The sequence below is a fragment of the Microcaecilia unicolor genome, chromosome 5 (genome assembly GCF_901765095.1).
Source record: "Microcaecilia unicolor chromosome 5, aMicUni1.1, whole genome shotgun sequence".
Classification (NCBI taxonomy): domain Eukaryota; kingdom Metazoa; phylum Chordata; class Amphibia; order Gymnophiona; family Siphonopidae; genus Microcaecilia; species Microcaecilia unicolor.
In genome coordinates, this window is record NC_044035.1 from 299085796 (window position 1) to 299106003 (window position 20208).

A 20208-nucleotide genomic window follows, 5' to 3' on the forward strand; every position below is an offset into this window, starting at 1 on the left:
ATCCATCTCCCGATTTGTGTCGGATGATGGGCGTCCGTCTCTTTCGAAAATAAGCTGGTTAGTAATCCCCATTTTACCATAAATGCTTAACTTATTTTAATATACCACCATAAAAAATGATCTAAGTGGTTTACATATTTAAATAAAAATCATAATAGAGAAGGGTTCCTAAGTTATAATAAGAGATAAAATCAAGATAATGAAGGATGCTTAAAAATTAATCTAAAGCACATAGTGAAGATGTGAAAGAAATAGCTGTTGACTGGGAGAATATGAATGCACTGCAGATGTAAAAATCACATCAAGTCTGAATAAAAGGTGTGATTTTAGAATAGCATTGAATTTTTAAAAGATAATTTAAGGTAAAGTTCCAATGTGATTGAATTCCAAAGGGCCACTACAACAATGTCAAAACATGATGTTCTACCTAGATAGGAGTAAATTTTGAGATGACTAGGGATAACCATAAGATTTTACTGTGATGACTTAAAACTATGAGAAATATAGTATGAGATAAGAGACCATGTACTGTTCTAGGCAAAGTATATTATAGCTTAAACAGCCAGCATAAACCATCCCCAAATAGTTGTTTTACCAGTAGACTCTCAATTCTTAAGCAAAGCTTCTTTATTTTAGTGCTCAGAATAAACAAAGAAAATCAAACTTACAGTTCAGTTCCTTGTAAAAAAAGTGTGGCCTTCTGCCCATAGAGTCTGTACTTTACGGGTGGACATTAACATAGGTGGAGTTTGGTTGGAGCATGAGCAGGATGTAAGTAGGTTATAAAATCTTATAATCTATGCACAGGCTTGTGCAACCTAGGCACAATCATTTTCACCAGCTTTATGATTGGTGGAAGTATTCATGCCTCAGATATATCACATTTTCAGTCACTTATACTGGTATTCTATAAAGAAAAGTAGGTGTCTACTTTTCTTTATACAATGTTGAAAATATGATCATGTGATCATTTCTATAGTGCTACTAGACATATGCAGTGTTGTACACTTGAGCATCAAGCGACAGTCCCTGCTCAAAGGAGCTTATAATCTAATCAGGACAGACAAACAGGACAAATAAGGGATAAGGGAATTACTTAAGGTGGAAATGATAAAACATACATGGGTACTGAACAAGGGAATAGGGTTTAGTATTTAAAGCAACATTAAAAATGTGGGCTTCTAGTCTAGATTTGAAGATGGCCAGAGATGGAGCTTGACATACCAGCTCAGGTAGACTATTCCAGGCATATGGTGCAGCAAGATAAAAGAAATGGAGTCTGGAGTTAGCAGTGGAGGAGAAGGGTACAGATAAGACAGATTTACCCAAGGGGAAAGGAGAAGAACAGAAATTAGAATGGAGACATCACTGTGTGACCTGCATGAATAAGATGAGAGCTGATTTGGAGGACCAGTATTGGGATTGATATCCCCAGTGGAAAGAAGGAGCAAGAGTGTATGGAGAAGAGTAGGAGAGGCATGACGACAATGACAAAGACAAGATGTACTCAGACAGAATGGAGATGGTTGAATGAAAGGAAGGAAGCATTGAAGATTGAGATCTGAGAAGGGAGAAGACAGAAGAGATGGTGAGATGATGAAAGCAGAAGGTGGGATATGTGTTCCTGTTGTATACAGTGGTTTTAAATGGAGAAAGAGATTGGGAAGGGAAAGTACCAAGAAGAGAAACTGTATTGAAGCCATAAAAAATAGCAGAGAGAACATACAGTTTAGAGAAGATGTTTTGTGCACCTGGAGTGAAGGACCTGTGTGGATCAGGGTGGACCTGGGAGTCATCCTGGAGAAGGCTGTGAGGATATACAGATGGATTGCAAGTCCTCCACAGCACCTGGAAGGCAGCTGGTGTAAGCACTCGGAATTTAGAGTGGAGGCCCTGGTGGATCGAGGTGGACCTGGAAGTCACACCAGACTAGGCTGTGAGGATACACTGATGGGCTGCAAGTCCTCCACAGTAATTTAATGCAAGGCTGTGCAGAAGAGTTTATAAACAATTAATGACATTTAATGCAGTGAGGTATCATTTACTAATGTTTAGCACACAGTTATACTATTTATGTACATTATCTGCTGTAGGGATCCATAGAAACATATAAAGCACAATAACACCTTTATTGTATGCTAACCATTAGTAAATAAACCCCTAAATGCCTTATTATGTACATGTATTTCTTTGAATATATTTTTTATTGTAATCTGAGGAATAATTTTTCCTTCACAAAAATAAATAATTTAAGTCAGTCAAAGCTGCATTTTTTCATTACCTTTTCCATTTGAATTATCCATACCATTTTTTTTCTTCTACAAATGTGCGGTATCATTGATGTAATTTACATTCCATTCCTCATTTAGATTAAGCCTCTGATCAATCATTGCTGACAGTACAGTGTCTTTGTGTAAGAGGCTGTAGGACAAATGTTTTAGCTTGTGAGAAGGAAATTGTTAGCATTTGAAAAGGGAACAGTACAGGGAGGATTAATAGCTTACTTTGATGGATTAGAATGTAGGGAAATTGCTCAATATTGATATGAAAATGTTTGTGAACTGGTTGTATGGTGCTGTCAATGGAAAATGAAGGCCAGTGATTATGTGTCCAAGGCCTTATCAGTCCAGACTTGACTCTTGCCAAAGATTCTTACACAAAAGACTGATGAGAACCTTGAAAAATAGCTGAATAGGGTCTGCTATAATAATCAAATCATTCAGCATCAGCTGTCACAGTGTCAGCTTTTGTGCCCTTTAAATAATTTTGTACATCTTTATATTAACATTTCTGCATATATATTGTAATAAGAAGCAAATGCATAGGCTACAGCACATTTATCTATATAATACTAGTGTCTGATCTTCAAGGTATAGCTGAAAAAAAGTATCAATATTAATTTAATGAACAATCAATATGGCTATGCCTATATTTTTTCTATTTATTGCTGAATATTTAACTGTGATAGAACATATGTATTTATATATCTAAAGATGGAATGTATTACAACTAGTTGTTGAATGATAAAGGTCATATTAAGCATATTCTAGCAATAGCTGTTTGTTTTGTTCTTTTTTTACATATTTCATCTGGCCAAGGAGATTAAAATATATTTTGCCTTTTTGATCTTAGATTAATTGTGTAGTCCATGATTGTGGGTAGCATAGATGATAGCAATACTACTTTTTCATGTTTTACAGATAGCTCAAAATTAGCAAGCTGATTGATACATCAGTTGCTTGTGGCTCAAATGAATGAATTTAAGGTGCGTGTCTTGAGTTTTAGGGCTTTGATGGGAACTTGGCTGCTTTATCTTGCCAAGGCACTTACACAATATAATCCCATGCAGCAATTATGCTTGGCTGTTGCTAACCTGCTAGTCCATCCTTCTCTAATGGTAGTTAAATTTTCTGGTATACAGTTCATTTTGTTCGCTTTTGGAATTTGCTGCCCAATGAGATTAGAGCAGAGTTTACATGCAACTTGAGCACCAATTGAAAACACTATTTTCTTCATTATATATACAAGTTCAAGTTCCAATTATTATTTGAAATACCACAAATCAGTACAGAAGACACAGAAGCGGTTTACTGATTTAAAATTTGATTTTAAAACAATCAAGGAGAAGACAATGGGGGATGACGGGAATCTATTTTCTATAGCTGGGGCATATTTGTGGAATGGTCTGCCAGGCTATTTAAAATTTTGTACAGATTTTCAGAAATATAAAAAATTATTGAAGACTTTTTATTTTGTAGAATCGTATATGGATGGATAGGGATTAGTTTGTTTTGATAGCTCTTTCCAGAAGTCAATGATGTATTAATTAAATTTTAATTTGTTTGTCATTGTTGAGTGTTATCATTGTTGGATGTTTTTTTTTTTCTGATATTGTGTATGTTTTTATTGCAACCCACTTTGAGTTTAAAGTGGTATATACATTTTTGAAAATAAATAAAATAAAATAAGATAGAAAGCTGCAATCACTGATTTCAATATTAACCTGAAGTTACTGAGGGACATGCTTGAGGAAAAAAGAATGTCTTGAGAGCACTTTTAAATTTTATACATGATGACTCAAACGCTAATAGTAAAGAGAAGTTCATTCTAGAGTTTAGAGACAATCACACTGAAGCAAATTATCGTAATGCTATCAGCCACATATGACGATGAGAGGGGTAGGCATTGGGATGTAGCTAGATGGGATGAAGATCCTGTTTTGACTAAGGTTTGGAGCCTATTACATTTATATTATTTAATTTAATGTTTTATTTATTCAGAGGTCCTTTTACTTAACTGTGATAGGTTATGGGCTTAGTGCACTATAACACAGGACTTTAAAGTGTGGCAAGTCCAAAACTAACACAGAATCAAGTAGGGATGTCCCCAGCAATTGCCCATTCTGGCCATGTGTTATTGTTGCATGTGGGATCAACATGCTGTTAACTTGGAGGCACTTAGCACCTCCTATTTAAAAAGTCAGTAAGTACCTCCATGTTAACAGTGAATTAGTGCATGGTAAGGCCAGAGCTTTATGTACGGGGATCTCTCCATGCCCATTCTCTGCCAATGCTCCAATCAGTAAAACCCCCTAATTAAAATGCTATTAATAGGAATCTTGCATTACTAATTGTGTTTTTATCACAAAAATAGTAAATGAGGACCAAAGAGAGAGAGAGAGAGAGACCCAAAGTACTTGTGACTTAGATTTGTAGCTGTTAGAAACAGGATACTGGGCTTGGTGGACCTTTGATCTGATCCAGTAGTGCAATTCTTATTTTCTTATGAACCCAGCTGATAGTAAGATAGAGGTGGAAGAGGATCTGCCAGAGTATACACTATGGGATGAGTTCTATAAATGGTGCTCAAATTTCAGTACCTGAGAAACATTGGCACTAAGCACGATTCTATAAAAGGTGCATGGCTTTCATAAAAATCAAGCTTAGTGCTGATTTTTGTACCTAATTTTAGGTGCCAGACTTACACTTGCTGAAATCTGGTTTAAATGCTGGCGCTCAAGTTAGGTGTGTTGAAGGAGTATTCTGTAACAACGTATATAACTTTTCAGAACTCCCCTGACAATCCCATGGTCATGCCACCTTTTAAATTACATGCTATTAGATTTAGGCACCATGCCTTATAGAAAAGCATGCAGCTAGATGCAAATTTTAATGAATGCCAATTATCTTCAATAATTGGCTGTTAGCATCCAATTATAGATGTTAATTGGTTTGTTAGCCAATTAATTTGCACATCTCGGGAGCACACCTAAATTTTGGCACACAAATGTAGGTGCCATATATAGAATCTGGGGGTATAAGTATGAGAGACACAAGGCAGAATAGAGTTTCAAAATGCAAGTGAGGACAGATTAGAAAGAAGTGGGTGGTGATCCACACTATTGAAGCTGTGGCTAGTTGAAGAATGAAAATAGAATAAAGTCCCTTGGATTTGATCAGGAACAAGTTACTGAAGACTTTGGCAACAGATGTTTCTGCAAAATGTAAAGGGAGAAAATCAGATTGGATTGGGCTAAGAATGGCCTGAAATGAAAGAAAGTGAAGACAGCATAGGTGAACAGTATGTTTAAGTAGTTTAGATGCAAATAGAACAAAGTAGATGGGATGAAAGTTGGCAGGGCCTGTAGGCTCCGCTGAATGTTTTTTGAGCAGTGATGTGACCACAGCATGTTTGAAGGCAGCAAAAATTCTTTCAGTGGAAACTGATAGACTGAAGATATGACAAATAGAAAGGATAATAGCAGTGGAGAGAGAGAGAGTTAATGAGCTAAATGTAAATGGGATCAAAAGAATAGGTAGATAGTTTAGAAGAGAAGAGAACATGTGCAATTTTCACCTCCAGTGAGTGTCCCTGATAAGTCCTTTTACTAAGCTGCAGCAAAAGGGAGCCTGCACTAGCATCAGAATGTTTCTGATGCACGCTGAGGCCTCTTTTTACTGCATTGGGTAAAATACTGTTTTTTGGGGGTTTTTTTTAAAGAAATGGATATGCGGCAAGTGAAGCACTTGCTGCGTAGCCATTTCAGGAGGGAGCTCTTACCACCACCCATTGAAGTGGCGGTAGGAACTCCTGCACTAATCCGGATGTAAATGGGCAGTGTGCGGCACTGCCCAATTACCGCTAGGTAAACACTGGCACTTCAAAAATACTAATATTTTTGTAGTACTGGAAATGGCGCACACTGGTGGTGGGAACTTCCACTGGACTGCTGCAGTAGCCTGGCTGGAATCCCGGTTTAGCGAGCGGGCTTACTGCCACTTAGTAAAAGAGTCCCTTCGTTAGCAACCACTTACTTATTATCCTTTTTTTAATTACAAACTATTACTTCACAAAGACATTCCTGAAAATACACACAAAAAAAAAAAAAAAATATATATATATATATATATATATATATATATATGGGGTTTCCTTGGAAAGATCAAACAGTACTCCATTTCGCAATAAATATCTGGCTGCTACAAGTTTATATCAGGCAATCAGATTAGCTAATCTGAGATTTAAACACTTGTAAACCTGAGTGAGCGGCCAGATATTTACCACTGAACAGACTTTGAGGTCCTTAGGGGCTTGAGTAATTGTGTGAAAGGTGAAAGCATTAAGGGAGCAATTTCCAGACTGTCCACATCAGTACAAAGACATACATGCTTTGAACCTTTGTAATTTGCACAAATGAAAGAAAGAGTATACTTTTGCTTTGAATTTGCTGTGTGTACCAGGCATGTATAATTGCCACCTACATTTCCTTGGAGTAGAATTTTGCTAGAAAAGTACACATGACCAGTGGCGTAGGAAGGGGGGCGATGGGGCGGTCCGCCCCGGGTGCACGCCACTGGGGGGTGTCGGTGCCTCGCTGATTCCTTGCTCTCTCTGCCCCGGAACAGGTTACACAAGTTGTGAATTATGATCTTCTTTTGCAATACAGGACAAAGGAGCAAGAGGACAGATAGTAGCAGTCTTTCCATATTGTGCAAGCAATGCTATGGTGAAAGCTTTGATTCACAAATATTAGAAGATACTATCCATCCACCAAAGTTTTCAAGAACATTGATGATAGTGTAATCTGTTCATTGGGTAAATCTTTCTATCTATACCCTTCTTCTCCACTGCCAAATCCAAACTCCGTTCCTTTTATCTTGCTGCACCAAATGCCTGGAATAGACTTCCTGAATCAGTTCGTCAAGCTCTAGCTCTGGCCATATTCAAATCTTGGCTAAAAGCCCATCTTTTTGAGGCTGCTTTTAACTTCTAACTCCTACTCACTTGTTCAGTACCCATGTCTGATTTATCATTCCCATCTTAAATAATTCCCATATCCCTTATTTGTCTTGTTTGTCTGTCTTGATTAGATTGTAAGCTGTGTTGAGCAGGGACTGTCTCTTACATATTCAGTGTACAGCGCTGTGTGCATCTAGTAGTGCTAGAAAAGATAAGTAGTAGTAGTAGTAGTAGTAGTGGTGGTAGTAGTAGTAGTAGTACTGGCAAGGAAAAACAATAACCAAGGCATTATCCTAGAAGCGACTTGATTATAGAGAATCCCTTCAAACACAGGACACATGGCCTGTAGCAACTGTCAATGGTGTCTTTCAACCATGGAAGGCCTCTACTGGTCTGTACCCAGATCAGGGCAACGGATCTATGCTAGAACTGATAGTGATAGTGTGAATGTAATCTACATGATTTGCTGCCGTTGTGACATGATGTATATAAGGCAATCTTCCAAACAAATAAAGCTTAGACTCAATGAGCACAAATCATGTATGAAAAGTGGAATTGTAACAGCTTCCTTAGTACTTCATTGTATTGAACTTAGCCATACCTTGTCTAGCATAAATGGAGAGTGATTGACAAAGAAGAATTGGAGTGGGAGGGTCGAAACCTTGAACAGTTATTTAATTACAAGGAGCAGTGCTGGATCTATATTTTAAAGACTTTAACTCCTAGAGGTTTAAACAAGGAATTGGATTGGCTTTCACTAATGTAACAATTTGTATTTGTCATATTATAGGATTTAGTCTTACATCTTTCCTGGCTTTGCTGCCGGATTGCACCATAGCTGATTGGCCACTTGAGTCATATGATTGATTGTTATAAATACTTTCTGCCAGTGCCACCATTTTCAAAGTATGAAGTTATGCTAGTGAAGTGGGACGTTGGCAGGTAATAAGGTAATTTTAATATTTTAGCAACTTAAGTTAATGAAAATGAATATTTTTCTAGCAATGATTTTGCAGTTTTTTCATTCTACATATTTATGGACTGAACCCGAATGCAGCAATTCTGTGAAACATCCATCTTTTGATTAAAACTAAGTAATAAATTGAGTAACTTTTACATAAAAGAATTATAAAAGACAAAAAAATGTGGAACAATATTAATTTTGATTAAAATACATTTTTGACCAATAAGGCAGGTGAGCCAAAGGCATTTTTGTAGTCATCGATGAGGTTTTAAGCTGGTGTATTTACACTTTATATGAATTGTTGCTACAGAACTGTTTATAAAGATATGCATAGAAGTGAGTTTTCAGCATTGGGTATTGTTATTGTTTTAAAGTGGGAATAAATAGCATTATCTAAGATTAGCCACACACAAAGCTGGTCCCATAACAGCAAAACTAACAGAGAGAGATCCCACATGAAAAGACACAGCAATAAAGCAGATTTCATGTATAGGAAAATACTAACCAGACACACAAGCCCCATAATGTTAGCTTTTCAGTATACAGGAGGCATGGTTGCTTGCAGGGATAGATAGTTGATTTTGTCTGGGTCAGAATCAGGTTATAAAACAAAAATATACTCATTAGTGTGCAAAGTCCAGCAAACATGAAACAAAGTCTTCATTTGAAATAGCAAGCACATGTTATACCCTTCAGCAATGTATATACGCTCTACTTGGAGGAGCATTTTCGAAAGGAACGTCCACATTTCGATTTGGACATCCTCACAAAACGTCCCAATCCAGGGGCGGGGAAACCTGTATTTTCGAAACAAGATGGACGTCCATCTTTCATTTCGATAATACGGTCAGGGATGTCCAAATCTTGAAATTTGGTCGCCCTTAGAGATGGTCGTCCCTAGACATGGACGTTTCTGATTTTCAGCGATTTTCGAAACCAAGGATGTCCATCTCAGAAACAACCAAACACAAGCCATTTGGTTGTGGGAGGAGCCAGCATTTGTAGTGCACTGGTCCCCCTCACATGCCAGGACACCAACCGGGCACCCTAGGGGGTACTGCAGTGGACTTCATAAATTGCTCCCAGGTACATAGCTCCCTTACCTTGTGTGCTGAGCCCCCCAACCCCCCAAACCCTACTACCCACAACTGTACACCACTACCATAGACCTTACGGGTGAAGGGGGCACCTAGATGTGGGTACAGTGGGTTTCTGGTGGGTTTTGGAGGGCTTGCTGTTTCCTCCACAAACGTAACAGGTAGGGGCATATGGGCCTGGGTCTGCCTGCCTGAAGTGCACTGCACCCACTAAAACTGCTCCAGGGACCTGCATACTGCTAAGATGGACCTGAGTATGACATCTGAAGTTGGCATAGAGGCTGACAATAAATATTTTGAAGATATTTTTTGAGAGTGGGAGAGAGTTAGTGACCACTGGGGGAGTAAGGGGAGGTCATCCCAGATTCTCTCTGGTGGTCATCTGGTCATTTTTGGGCACCTTTTTGTGCTTTGGTCATAAGAAAAACATGACCAAGTAAAGTCGTCCAAGTGTTCATCAGGGACGTCCTTGTTTCTTTCAATTATAGGTCAAGGACGTCTAAGTGTTAGGCACTCCTAAGTCCCGCCTTTGCTATGCTTTCGACACACCCCCTTGAACTTTGGCCATCCCTGCGACGGAAAGCAGTTGGGGATGTCCAAAATCGGCTTTCAATTATACCGATTTGGACGACCCTGGGAGAAGGATGTCCATCTTCCAATTTATGTAGAAAGATGGCAGTGGTGTTCCTAGGGGGGGGCTGACATCCGGGGCGGATCACCGATGTTCCCCCTCCCAGGTGCAGCACCCCCCCCCGGGTGCAACACGACCCCCCCCCCCCCCGGCGAAACGTGACTATCCCCCTCCCCTTACTCTGCTATCCCAATCCCTGGTGGTCTAGAGGTACCTCTTTGGGGCAGGAAAGAGCCCCCTCTTTCCTGCCCGGAGCTGCTAGCTGCCCTGCATCCTCCTGTCCTGTGGTGAGTCCGGCTCTCGGCGTTTCAAAATGGCCGCCGAGAGTTGAAGCAACCTCGTGAGACGGACTCACCACAGGACAGGAGGATGCAGGGCAGCTAGCAGCTCCGGGCAGGAAAGAGGGGGCTCTTTCTTGCCCCGAAGAGGTACCTCTAGACCACCAGGGATTGGGATAGCAGAGTGAGGTGAGGGGAGGGGAGCGGAAGGAGAGATGACAGGGGGGAGGTGAGGGCGTGGAAGGGGCGGGACAGGGGACGAGAAAGGGGCAGCTCCCCCCAGTGAAATGACACCCCCCCGGTGCATCTCTACCTACTTGGGGGGGGGGGTGGCGGCGCGCGTCTGTCAGCAACGCTCGTTCCTTGTTTCCTCTGCCCCATTACAGGAAATAACCCGTTCCGGGGCCAGAGGGAGCAGAGAACGAGAGTTGCCGACAGACGCGCGGCACCCCCCCCCCCCCAGCGGCGTGCAGCCGGGGCGGACTGCCCCCACCCCCCCTTAGTACGCCACTGAAAGATGGGCATCCTTCTCTTTCGAAAATGAGCCCATTTGTCACACAGAAAGATAAACCTGTCTTAACTTATTTGGGAGGAAGAATGTTCTGGGATATGTTTCTGTATTCTAATATTGCTCCAGAGTAACCTGCTGCAAGAAGACATGTAACTGATGCTGGTAGCAGTGTTGCTCCTTCTCACTGTATATTTTTGATTATGTAATAAGCCTGATCATAGCAACATAAAATAAGGCATTCTGAGTCAGATCAAGGTCTATAGAGCTCAATATCCTGACCAGTCCTGGTCACAAATACCCAGTTGATCCCTATAAGTCAGTGATTCCCAAACCTGCCTTGGGGGAACCCCAGTCAGCTAGGTTTTTAAGATATCCACAATGAAAATGCATGAGATAGATATGCATACCATGGAGGCAGTGTATGCAAATAAATCTCATGAATATTCATTATGGATGTCCTGAAAACCTGACTGGCTGGGTTTCCTCCAGGACAGGTTTGGGAATCACTGTGTAGACTTGTTTCTTCTAGTTCACATGGATAAGGCATGGCTTTCCTAAGTCTATCTGACTTTTAATTTATATAGACTTGTCTTGTCCAAACTTCTTTTGAAGCCTTGCAGTCACCTTGACCATGTCCACTGGTAACAGATTCCTCAGATTGGTTTTGTGCTGTTTGAAAAAAAAAAAAAACTACTTCTATGATTTGTTTTCAATCTGCTGGTTGTTAGTTTTCATTGGAGTGCCTTTGTTTAAGTGACTTTATAAAGTTCTGCAATATCACCTCTCAGTCAACTTTTCTCCAAGCTGAGGAGCCCTAACCTATTTAGCCTATCTTTATAACAGAGATATTTCAACCTATTTGCCATTTTTATTACCATTCTCTGAACCTTTTCTAGTTTCACTATATCCTTTTTGATATTGTGTGATATCTGCTATTATATATTATATACAGTGCTGTTACTAAGGCAATGCCCTTTAGGGTGTTAAAGAGCAGTGCCAAGGTACTGTTGTGATGCATTCTGTTGTGTTTAGGCATTGTCAAGAAAAGGCTTTGGAAAAGGGGCAAGTTGAAGTAAATTCTCCATAGGCATTGTTTGTTGAATGGTATAATTTACTTCTGAAGTAATGCCATGCATCTTGAAAGCAAAAGGATTGGGAGTACAAGGAAACTAGGGCTAAATGCCACTTGACCATCCATTGTTTGTACAGACTGTAGCATGGCCACAGGAGTGAGTATGATCAAGACAGCTTCCCCTGCATGCAAACATGAATTCTATAGAGCTTAAGAAAAGGTAAAGCAGGTGATGAAAGGATAAAAGCTAAAAAATGTGTGAAAGTGAATGTGTGTTTATAGATTTTTTTGTATGTTAGCATTACCTGGTCCAATGGATCTTGTTATGGCATTTGTTGGACAGTAATAGACATTTAGGGACAGTAATAGGTATTTATATGTGCTCAAGTGCTATTATTTTCACTATTGACTATTATAGAAACAGGAAAATAAGTGCTAAAGAAAGCATGCAAATGTAACAATGTGGGGATTGATGCATTGCAGACATGTTTGAGTTCTTGCTCTCAGATTACTGAAATCATTGCCTGTGCATTCTCTCTGAAGTTTCCCCTCCTCTTCCTATCAGGGATCAATATCACAAGAGTACATTTCTATATCAATAAAAGGATAAAGAGGCTCATGCATAAGGAATTGAAGTAGTTAATTTATTCTACCCCTCAGAACAGAGCAGGCATGAATATTATTCATTAAACAGCCATTTCTATGCAATTCACTTCTATTAGCGCATCAGAAAAGGCGCTTTCCAGAAATGAATTGTAAAATTCTTTTTGTCCCATTGTTGATCCAAATAGCTATTTGACATCAGATGTCTTCTAGGAGTAAAATAAGTGAACTGAGCCCTTAAAGATTATTCACATTAGTATGGATACTTCTAAAATTGCTGCATAGAAAACATATTTCCATCTGTTCATAGAATTTTAAAAAGTTTTATATGTGTATACAATAGAAATACAAATTTGTATTGCATGTATACTGCAGGCTTATGACTCAAAAGAAGGGATAGGTATTAAAATATTGTTCCTTTATTGAGATGTAAATAACAACCTGTTGTGAAGGTAAATTTGGCATTGCATGATTTGCAGTGTATACCATTTAACAATGCATTTTTGATCTTTGTAAACTGTGCAAAGTCTGCTAAAAACTAGATAAGGAATGTAACTCAAATTTTAGTAAAACCTGGTGCATGTTTGTACAAATATTTTTTCCTTTTCATTGAAAAAAGCATTTTATAGTTTTGAAAATCTACTTATATTGTCTCACTCTTCCAGAAGTCTCTAGTCAGTTCTACAGTTTATTGTGATCAAAGGTGTTTTAACACGATCAATACTTGGGAAAATGCATTAAATTAAAAGTGGGTGCATTAATATGCTTTGCAGAATTGCTAGGAGAAATCCTCATTCAGCTGACTATGCGATGACTTCACTCAAGGCACAGTAAATCATTTGCATATATGGCCAGGCTTTAAGCAAATAGATTTTGAACACAGGATGTACTATAGCAAAACCTTATTGAAAACCCTAGTCTGTCTACATGAAAAAGAAAACCCATTGGATAGGCTAACTAGTCTTTAACTGCATTATGCTTTGTTACTATACTGCAATAATAGAACACCAAAATGAACACAGTCCTGAAAGAGGTTTAGAAGACATTTCTATGTGACTGGGAGAGTAATATTCAAAGTGTTTTGTGTGGATAAACAGTGTTTATTCATTGTAAAATAGGGTTTTGAAAACTGCCTATCCTTAGTGCAGGTCAAAGTACATACGTTGTTTCACAGTGTGTATAATTTTACCCATGAGGAAAGGGGGAGTACCTGGGGGCTGGAGGAGGTTGAAGGTGTGAAAATATGGACAGGGACTTCTCAAATCCTCACCCACACTCTCCACCATGAAAATATAGAAACAGACACCATCATGTCAGAAAAAGATCATATGCAATAACCAGTCTCTCCATCCATATCAACTACTAACATTACAATCCTTTCTTCTCCCTCTGATCCTTCGTATTTGTTTGATGCTTTCTTGTGTACTGCTGCTGTTCTTCTCTCCAACACCTTGGCTGAAAGACTGAATCAAGAATCCACTGTCCTTTCCATAAAGAAATATTTTCTTAGATTTCTGCTAAATCTACCCTCTTTCACCCTCGTACAGTGCCTTTGTGCTCCAGAGCTTCCTTTCCATTCACAGACTTGTTTGTTATGATGTATACCTTGGATATATTTAAGTGTGTGTATTATATATCCCTTTCTTGTCTCTCCTCCAGGTTATACATAGTTAGATGAAGACTCTTGACAATTTTAGTAGCTACATTCTGTTGACAGTTTTAGTAGCTACATTGTGGACTGACAATCCAATTTACAAATATTATTTTGAAAGAGGGGTTTCCAGAGTTGTCCATGTACTCCAAATGAGATCTTACCAGAAACTTATACAGCGGTATTATCATCTCGGTTTTTTTCTGCAGGGTATTCCTCTCCCTATGCACCCAAGCATCCTTTGGCTTGTTTGCCTATTTATACACTTTACCTATTTAGAATTATTTAAACTTTTTACATGTTTATGGTAATCAGATATGATTACTCTGAGATCATGCTATTTTGTACACAGAATAACTCTTCCCCCCTCCCACCAACACAGTAGTGCTTCTTTAGATTTTGCAGCTCAAGTACATGACCTTGCATTTTTTTCTGGCATAAAATCTTGCCTTCAGAACTCTAAACCATTTCTCAAGTTTTTCCATATCTATTCTCTTGCTTTCCACACTTTCCAGGGTGTCTGTCCTATTGAAGATTATGGAATCATCTTCAACATGGCAAAGTTTCCCTTTGTGATCACATAGAAAAAATATTAAAAAGAACTGGGTCATCACCAGTAATACCCATTCATTGGCATGAACTCCATTTTCCATTCCCCTTTGCTTTCTCCAATTCAACCAGCTCTTAATTCATGGGCCCTTTTACAAAGGCGTATCAGGGTCTACGCACATCCAGAGCACACCAAATTGGTATTACCACCCGGTTACTGCATGCCCTGGGCAGTGATTCTGAATTTGGTGCGCTCCAAAAACACACAGTAGAGAATATTTTCTATTTTCTATCCATGGCGCTTACCCGGTGGTAAATGGCAGTGGGTGTGCATTGCATGCCTACCACCTGGGCAGTACGTGAGATCTTACTGCTAAGTCAATGGGTGGCGGTAAGGTCTCAGGCCAAAAATGGACGTATGCTGGTCGTTATTTTGCTGCACGTCCATTTTTGGCCCCTTAAAAAAAAGGGCCCTTTCTCCAGGATGCAGTAAAACTGGTCCGGCATGCGCCTAAAAGACACACTTGCATACTGTATGCCACTTTTTGCCATGGCTTAGTAAAAGGGCCCCTCAATCAATTAATTCTAAGCTACACCAAGGGCAATCAATTTATTTATCACATATGTGGAACCATGTCAAAGGCCTTGCTGAAATCTAAGCATACAGTGTCTACTGCTCTCCCCAAATTGTAAAGTATATTAATACTTTTACACGTCTTGCAGTTAATTTTCAAAGCAAATTATGTGTACAAAAGAAGCTACTTTGTACCTGCATTTTTTTCTGGGTGGCCTAAGAGAGGCTGGGGTACAACAGAGCATGAATTTTTAAAAATGACAAGCGCCTGTACTTTTTTGCTTCCTAGACAAAAATGTGACCATATCAAAGACCCTTTTTAATGTTGCCGAAAGTCTACATACTAAAAGGGAAGCTCTAAAAGTAAGAATAGCCAAACTGGGTCAGACCAGTGGTCTATCTGGCCCAGTATCCTGTTTCCAACAGTGGCCAATCCAGGTCACAAGTATCTGTTAGAAACCCATAGTAGCAATATTCCATGCTACTAATCCAAGGGCACATTACCAACAAGCCCAGTATATCCAAAATCAAGGGAGCGAGTTGGGGGTGTTAAGGATGGGATTTGGGCATTCCTAAGACTTGGATGTTTTTCAGCCATAATGGAACAAAACAAAAACATCCAGGCCTTCAACTAAAATGTTTTGAGCTAGACCTGATTTTAGAACAACTAAGCCACAAAAAGTGCCCTAAATGACCAGATGACCACTGGAGAATGTTATAGCCTGTCCTATTAGAACAGCAAGCAGGTCCCTGGAGTAGACTAGTGGGCAGTGCAGTACGCTGTGGAGAAGGGGACCCAGGCCCATTTATTTGTTACACTTGTGGTGGAAAGTGTGAGCCCTCCAAAACCCAACAAAAACCTACTGTACCCACATACAGATGACACCTTCATCTATAAGGGCTATTGTAGTGGTGTACAGTTGGGGACAGTATTTTTTCGTGAGTTTTGGAAGGCTCAGTATACAATATAAGGGTGCAACAGTGAGACGTGTACTTTGAAATCCATTGCAGTGTCCCCTAGGGTGCCCCACTGCTCTCCTGGGATGTTTGTTTGCCCAGTCTACTAAGAATGCTGGCTCCTCTTACATTCCAATGACTTTATTTTGTACGTTTTTCACTTGGACTTTTTTTTTCCAAAATAGACCAAAAAGATAAATGCACAGAGCACAAAGACATCTAGCAAATAGACATTTTTGAAAAAAAAAAAGATAGATGTTTTTCTGGTTTGAAAATTGTCATTTTTACTACTTGATTTTTTGAAAGTTTTAGCAAAATGTCCAAAGTCAGACTTAGACTTCATATCAAAAATGCCTCTCCATGTAACTTTGTAAGTATAAGAGCTTTGAAAATGATCCCCTTAATGTCCTAACCTTTGTAGCAGATCCTTTCAGCTTCTATTTAACTATTTTCCTCATTTTATCATAATTGCCCTTTCAAAACTTAAATACTACTACGGTAGATTTAATTTGTGGCTTCATTCCAGATAGCTCAGATTTGATCTTGTTATGATCACTGTTTCCCAGAAGATCCAACACTGTTACCTCTCGTACTATATCCTGCATTCCACTAACAACTAGATCTAAAATGGCTCCACCTCTTGTTGGTTCCTGGAACAGTTTCTCCAAGAATCAGTCATTTATTACATCTAGGAATTTTATTTCCCTGGTGCTCCTTGATGTAACATTTATCTAGTCAATGATGGGGTAATTGAAATCACCCATTATTATAGTGTTGCCCAATTTGACAGCTTTCCTAATTTCTGTAAGCATTTCTTCCTCTGTCTGTTCGTTCTGTCCTGGTGGACAGTAGTACAGCCTTACAAGTATATGCCTTCCCTTCTCATATGGAATTTCTATCCATAATGATTCCATGCTGCTGTTTCATATAGAATGTTTATTTTGTTTGACTGAATTCCCTCTTTAACATATAGCGCAAACCCCTCTCCAATATGATCCCCTCTATCATTGTGATATAATTTGTACCTTTTAACACAGTGTCCCATTGATTGCCCTCCTTTCACCAAGTCTCTGAGATGCCTATTATATCTACCTCATCATTTAGTGGTATATACTCTTAACTCTGCCATCTTAGGCTTCTTGCATTTGTATACAAGCATTTCAAATTGTGGTTTTTCTTTGCATCTATAAGCTGCATAGAAGTTACTGGGATAATGCGCATCATTTACCCTGCTCTCTCTTTAAACACATGTGGCTTTCTTTCACCATTGTTGAAACCTCTCTATTGGGATTCTCTAAATGTCCTGTTTCAATAGCATCCTTCAAGGATACTCCACACCAAACAATGTGATCCTGGAAGACTGTCAGCTCCCCCCCCCCCCCCCCCTTTTAAAAGTTAGTGCCAACAGCCTGGTTCTATCTCAGTTACAGTGGATTCCATCCTTTCAGAACAGGCTCCCCCTTTCCCAGAGTGTTGCTCAGTTCCTAACAAACCTAAATCCCTCATCCCTGCACTATTGTCTCAACCACTCATTGAGACTTCGGAGCTTTGCCTACCTCTTGGGTCCTATGTGTGGCGTGGGAAGCATTTATAAAAATGCTACCCTAGAGAATCTGGACTTCAGCTTTCTACCTAATAGCCCTAATTTGGCTTCCAGAACCTCCCTCCCACATTTTCTTATGTTGTAGGTACCCGCATGAACCAAGATAGCTGGCTGCTCCTTGGTACTATCTAAATCCTATATAGGTGATGCGTGAGGTTTGCCACTTTCACACCAAACAGGCAATTGACTAGGCGATCCTCATTTTCACCCAGCTATCTACATGCCTAATAATTGAATCACCAACTACAACAGCTTCCCTAACCCTTCCAACCTGGGCAGAAGTTATTGGATTCATATACTCAGTGTGAGGGGATATTGCATACCCTGGTGGGCAGGTCCTGCTTGCAGAAGTCCTTCCTACTTCCCCAGGGTGATGATCTCCTTTTAAGAAACCTCTCTTCTCCAAGGCAGCACAGGACTCCAAGGCAGCACAGGGGCTGCCAGATTGGATATGGGACTTGTCTACAACATCCCGATAGGTCTCATTGAGCTCCCCCAAGTCTGCAACTCTAACTTCAATTGAACAGACTGATTGTCTGAGAACTAGTAGCTCCTTGCATCAGGAACATACATATAACCTCTTGCCAAGTGGCAGATAATCATACTTGTGACACCCAATGCAAAAGACTGGATAGCACCCCTTTCACAGCTGGACTGCTGTCTGCATCTTAGTATTATTGAGTTGTTTAATAATTTATAACTTGTTAAGGTACTATGGACATTAGACTTATATTAGAAAGCCTTTAGATTATATGGTATGTTATCAGGCTTGTTTTCAAAAGAGAAGGGCGCCCATCTTTCGACACAAATCGGGAGATGAGCGTTCTTCTCCCAAGGCCGCCAAAATCGGCATAATCAAAAGTCGATTTTGGGCGTCCCCAACTGCTTTCCGTCGCGGGGATGACCAAAGTTCCCGAGGGCGTGTCAGAAGCATAGCGAAGGCAGGACTGGGGCGTGCTTAACAAATGGGTGTCCTCAGCCGATAATGGAAAAAAGAAGGGTGACTTTACTTGGTCCATTTTTTCTTGCGACCAAGCCTCAAAAAGGTGCCCGAACTGACCAGATGACCACTGGAGGGAATTGGGGATGACCTCCCCTTACTGCCCCAGTGGTCACTAACCCCCTCCCACCCTAAAACAAAACTTTAAAAATATTTTTACCAGCCTCTATGCTAGCCTCAAATGTCATACTCAGCTCCCTGACAGCAGTATGCTGGTCACTGGAGCAGTTTTAGTGGGTACTGCAGTGCACTTCAGGCAGGCAGGCAGACCCAGGCCCACCCCCCCACCTGTTACACTTGTGGTGGTAAATGTGAGCCCTCCAAAACCCACCAGAAACCCACTGTGCCCACATCTAGGTGCCCCCCTTCATCCCTTAGGGCTATGGTAGTATTGTACAGTTGTGGGGAGTGGGTTTTGGGGAGCTCAGCACCCAAGGTAAGGGAGCTATGCACCTGGGAGCAATTTATGAAGTCCACTGCAGTGCCCCTAGGGTGCCTGGTTGGTGTCCTGGCATGTGAGAGGGACCAGTGCACTATGAATGCTGGCTCCTCCCATGACCAAAGGGTTTGCATTTGGTCATTTCTGAGATGGGCATCCTCGGTTTCCATTATCGCCAAAAACTGGGGACGACCATCTCTAAGGACGACCATCTCTAAGGTTGACCTAAATGTTGAGATTTGGGCATCCCTGACCGTATTATCGAAACGAAAGATGGCCGCCCATCTTGTTTCGATAATACAGGTTTCCTCGCCCCTTCACAGGGGCGTCCTGCAAGGACGTCCTCAGGAAAACGGGCGCCCCATTCGATTATGCCCCTCCACGTGACTTATTTAGTGTTTGCTACTCAAAAAGTAAAGAAATGTTGTTAAAATCTGAAAGAGGACTCGTCATAGGCGCCCGGTATAAGACGCTTGGGGAGGCTTAGCCTCCCCAGCTGGCGCCCGAGGGGTTTTGTCCACCTGCCCGCCCGTTTGTCCGAATTTTTTGGGGGGCGAGCAGCGCCGTGAGTCTCCCCTTCCACTTCCTTCTTATCTTTCCCGCGCCACCCTTTAAATCTTTAATTTACCTCGTCCCAGCGACGGCTGTGTCATTTCAGCCCGCCCTGCCAGTCTCTTGTCTTCTCTCCCTTTGTGATGTGGTTCGTTCCGCAGAGCCCCACCTTCTGACATCATTTCCTCGAGGGCGGGACTCTGAGGGAACGAACTCACGAAGGGAGTGAGTTCGTTCCCTCATAGTCCCGCCCTCGAGGAAATGATGTCAGAAGGCGGGACTCTGCGGAACGAACCACGTCATGAAGGAAGAGAAGACTAGAGACGGGCAGGGCAGCCTGAAACGACGCAGCCATCACTGGGACGAGGTAAATTAAAGGTTTAAAGGGAGGCGTGGGGCAGATAGGAAGTAAGGGGAGGGAAGGGGAGACCCAGGGCACCGCTCGCCCACATGGATGGAGGCAGGGTAGAGGAGAATCGCGCTGGGTA